Below are 5,000 nucleotides of genomic sequence, written 5' to 3' on the forward strand. Positions count from 1 at the left end.
ATAAAAATGGCATTGGCACGGCAGAAATTTGAAGATGTGCCTAAACCCACCAGGGCCCAGCGTGTGCCGATGGTGCTCGAGGCAACCGCCCGCACCAAGGCCCAGCGTGTGCCGATGGTGGTCGAGGCAACCGCCCGCACCAGGGCCGATAGTGTGCCGATGGTGCTCGAGGCAACCTGTCGCACCAGGGCCCAGCGTGTGCCGATGGTGATCGAGGTAACCTGCCGCACCAGGGCCCAGCGTGTGCCGATGGTGGTCGAGGCAAGTTCCCGCACCAGCGCCCAGCGTGTGCCGATGGTGCTCGAGGCAACCGACCGCACCAGGGCCCAGCGTGTGCCGATGGTGCTCGAGGCAACCTGCCGCACCAGGGCCCAGCGTCTGCCGATGGTGCTCGAGGCAACCTGCCGCACCAGGGCCCAGCGTCTGCCGATGGTGCTCGAGGCAAGCGCCCGCACCAGGGCCCAGCGTGTGCCGATGGTGGTCGAGGCAAGCGCCCGCACCAGGGCCCAGCGTGTGCCGATGGTGCTCGAGGCAACCTGCCGCACCAGGGCCCAGCGTGTGCCGATGGTGCTCGAGGCAACCGACCGCACCAGGGCCGAGCGTGTGCCGATGGTGGTCGAGGCAAGCGCCCGCACCAGGGCCCAGCGTGTGCCGATGGTGGTCGAGGCAACCTGCCGCACCAGGGCCCAGCGTGTGCCGATGGTGCTCGAGGCAACCGACCGCACCAGGGCCGAGCGTGTGCCGATGGTGCTCGAGGCAAGCGCCCGCACCAGGGCCCAGCGTGTGCCGATGGTGCTCGAGGCAACCTGCCGCACCAGGGCCCAGCGTGTGCCGATGGTGCTCGAGGCAACCTGCCGCACCAGGGCCCAGCGTGTGCCGATGGTGGTCGAGGCAAGCGCCCGCACCAGGGCCCAGCGTGTGCCGATGGTGGTCGAGGCAAGCGCCCGCACCAGGGCCCAGCGTGTGCCGATGGTGGTCGAGCCAGGAGCCCGCACCAAGGGCCGGCTTGTGTCGATGGTGTTCGGGGCAACCGCCCGTACCAGGGCCCAGCGTGTGCCGATGGTGCTGGGGGCAAGCGCCCGCCCCAGGGCCCAGCGTGTGCCGATGGTTATCGGGGCAACCGGCCGCACCAGGGCCCAGGGTCTCCCGATGGTGCTCGAGGCAACCGCCCGCACCAAGGCTCAGCATGTGCCGATTGTGATCGAGGCAACAACCCACACCAGGGCCCAGCTTGTGCCGATGGCGGTCGAGGCAAGTGCCCGTACCGAAGGGCAGCCTATGCCGATGATGGTCGATGCATGTGCCATCACCATGCGTCATCATGTGCCATTGATGGTCGAGGCCTTGGCCGAAGTTCGATTTTGAGCCACGGTGCCCATGCTTGGCTCCAGCATGTGCTGGTGCCGCATTTTTTTCACTCGGGACAGCATCGCCGGAGCATCGCCGGAGCATCGCCGGAGTACCGCCGGAGAACCTGACCGGCGGCATTGGGGTTCCGGCGATTGGGAGGGGGGCCGGGGGGGTGTGCGCACATGATGTGCGATGGGTGCTGGTACTTGGCCTTGTGTTGGCCCCCTATCCCTCATCAAACCTCTGAGAATTCACACCCCCTTAAAGAGCATTTGAGATTTTACAGGTTTGCTACCAGTAGCCGTTAAAGTGTCTGAAATGGGGACACTTTTTTCAAACGGTCACAAAATCTTCTCTACTTCGAGTTTTTAGCTGAATTTTTTTGTGCATGCCAACAAAAATAGAAGGATCATGCCTACAAAATTTGGGGCCAAAAATCCTTATAAAAAAATTTTAAAAATTCCCGAACCGCAAAAAGTTTCGAAAATCGTGAAAAATAGAAAACGAGTCATCTTCCAACGAAACTTCACGTGAAGGCTTAGGGGACCATTGTATGAATTTACAAGCCATAAAAATGGCATTGGCACGGCAGAAATTTGAAGATGTGCCTAAACCCACCAGGGCCCAGCGTGTGCCGATGGTGCTCGAGGCAACCGCCCGCACCAGGGCCCAGCGTGTGCCGATGGTGGTCGAGGCAACCGCCCGCACCAGGGCCGATAGTGTGCCGATGGTGCTCGAGGCAACCTGTCGCACCAGGGCCCAGCGTGTGCCGATGGTGATCGAGGTAACCTGCCGCACCAGGGCCCAGCGTGTGCCGATGGTGGTCGAGGCAAGTTCCCGCACCAGCGCCCAGCGTGTGCCGATGGTGCTCGAGGCAACCGACCGCACCAGGGCCCAGCGTGTGCCGATGGTGCTCGAGGCAACCTGCCGCACCAGGGCCCAGCGTCTGCCGATGGTGCTCGAGGCAACTTGCCGCACCAGGGCCCAGCGTCTGCCGATGGTGCTCGAGGCAAGCGCCCGCACCAGGGCCCAGCGTGTGCCGATGGTGGTCGAGGCAAGCGCCCGCACCAGGGCCCAGCGTGTGCCGATGGTGCTCGAGGCAACCTGCCGCACCAGGGCCCAGCGTGTGCCGATGGTGCTCGAGGCAACCGACCGCACCAGGGCCGAGCGTGTGCCGATGGTGGTCGAGGCAAGCGCCCGCACCAGGGCCCAGCGTGTGCCGATGGTGGTCGAGGCAACCTGCCGCACCAGGGCCCAGCGTGTGCCGATGGTGCTCGAGGCAACCGACCGCACCAGGGCCGAGCGTGTGCCGATGGTGCTCGAGGCAAGCGCCCGCACCAGGGCCCAGCGTGTGCCGATGGTGCTCGAGGCAACCTGCCGCACCAGGGCCCAGCGTGTGCCGATGGTGCTCGAGGCAACCTGCCGCACCAGGGCCCAGCGTGTGCCGATGGTGGTCGAGGCAAGCGCCCGCACCAGGGCCCAGCGTGTGCCGATGGTGGTCGAGGCAAGCGCCCGCACCAGGGCCCAGCGTGTGCCGATGGTGGTCGAGGCAACCGCCCGCACCAGGGCCCAGCGTGTGCCGATGGTGGTCGAGGCAACCTGCCGCACCAGGGCGGAGCGTGTGCCGATGGTGGTCGAGGCAAGCGCCCGCACCAGGGCCCAGCGTGTGCCGATGGTGGTCGAGGCAACCTGCCGCACCAGGGCGGAGCGTGTGCCGATGGTGGTCGAGGCTGCCGATGGTGGTCGAGGCAACGTGCCGCACCAGGGCCCAGCGTGTGCCGATGGTGCTCGAGGCAACCGACCGCACCAGGGCCGAGCGTGTGCCGATGGTGCTCGAGGCAAGCTGCCGCACCAGGGCCCAGCGTGTGCCGATGGTGGTCGAGGCAACCGCCCGCACCAGGGCCCAGCGCGTGCCGATGGTGATCGAGGCAACCGACCGCACCAGGGCCCAGCGTGTGCCGATGGTGCTCGAGGCAACCTGCCGCACCAGGGCCCAGCGTGTGCCGATGGTCGTCGAGGGAACCTGCCGCACCAGGGCCCAGCGTGTGCCGATGGTGGTCGAGGCAAGCGCCCGCACCAGGGCCCAGCGTGTGCCGATGGTGCTCGAGGCAACCGACCGCACCAGGGCCCAGCGTGTGCCGATGGTGCTCGAGGCAACCTGCCGCACCAGGGCCCAGCGTGTGCCGATGGTGGTCGAGGCAAGCGCCCGCACCAGGGCCCAGCGTGTGCCGATGGTGGTCGAGGCAAGCGCCCGCACCAGGGCCCAGCGTGTGCCGATGGTGCACCAGGGCCCAGCGTGTGCCGATGGTGCTCGAGGCAACCGACCGCACCAGGGCCCAGCGTGTGCCGATGGTGGTCGAGGCAAGCGGCCGCACCAGGGCCCAGCGTGTGCCGATGGTGGTCGAGGCAAGCGCCCGCACCAGGGCCCAGCGTGTGCCGATGGTGGTCGAGGCAAGCGCCCGCACCAGGGCCCAACGTGTGCCGATGGTGCTGGGGGCAACCGCCCGCACCAGGGCCCAGCGTGTGCCGATGGTGATCGAGGCAACCGCCCGCCCCAGGGCCCAGCGTGTGCCGATGGTGGTCGAGGCAAGCGCCCGCACCAGTGCCCAGCGTGTGCCGATGGTGGTCGAGGCAAGCGCCCGCACCAGGGCCCAGCTTTTGCCGATGGTGATCGAGGCAACCGGCCGCTCCAGGGCCCAGCGTGTGCCGATGGTTATCGGGGCAACCGGCCGCACCAGGGCCCAGGGTCTGCCGATGGTGCTCGAGGCAACCGCCCGCACCAAGGCTCAGCATGTGCCGCTGGTGATCGAGGCAACAACCCACACCAGGGCCCAGCTTGTGCCGATGGCGGTCGAGGCAAGTGCCCGTACCGAAGGGCAGCCTATGCCGATGATGGTCGATGCATGTGCCATCACCATGCGTCATCATGTGCCATTGATGGTCGAGGCCTTGGCCGAAGTTCGATTTTGAGCCACGGTGCCCATGCTTGGCTCCAGCATGTGCTGGTGCCGCATTTTTTTCACTCGGGACAGCATCGCCGGAGCATCGCCGGAGCATCGCCGGAGTACCGCCGGAGAACCTGACCGGCGGCATTGGGGTTCCGGCGATTGGGAGGGGGGCCGGGGGGGTGTGCGCACATGACGTGCGATGGGTGCTGGTGCTTGGCCCTTGTGTTGGCCCCCTATCCCTCATCAAACCTCTGAGAACTCACACCCCCTTAAAGAGCGTTTGAGATTTTACAGGTTTGCTGCCAGTAGCCGTTGAAGTGTCTGAAACGGGGACACTTTTTTCAAACGGTCGCGAAATCTTCTCCGGTTCGAGTTTTTAGCTGAATTTTTTTGTGCATGCCAACAAAAATAGAAGGATCACGTCCACAAAATTTGGGGCCAAAACTCCTTCTAAAAAAATTCTAAAAAATCACGAACCGCAAAAAGTTTCGAAAATCGTGAAAAATAGAAAACGAGTCATCTTGCAACGAAACTTCACGTGAAGGCTTAGGGGACCATTGTATGAATTTACAAGCCATAAAAATGGCATTGGCACGGCAGAAATTTGAAGATGTGCCTAAACCCACCTAGCACCCGATCGATCCCCGGCTTGCGCATCCTGCCTCTCCGGCCGGCTGAGCGCCCGCACGCTCGTTCCGTGGG

This window comes from Durio zibethinus, unplaced genomic scaffold (genome assembly GCF_047325235.1).
Source record: "Durio zibethinus cultivar Kanyao isolate XHJ-2024 unplaced genomic scaffold, ASM4732523v1 HiC_scaffold_3, whole genome shotgun sequence".
NCBI lineage: Eukaryota > Viridiplantae > Streptophyta > Magnoliopsida > Malvales > Malvaceae > Durio > Durio zibethinus.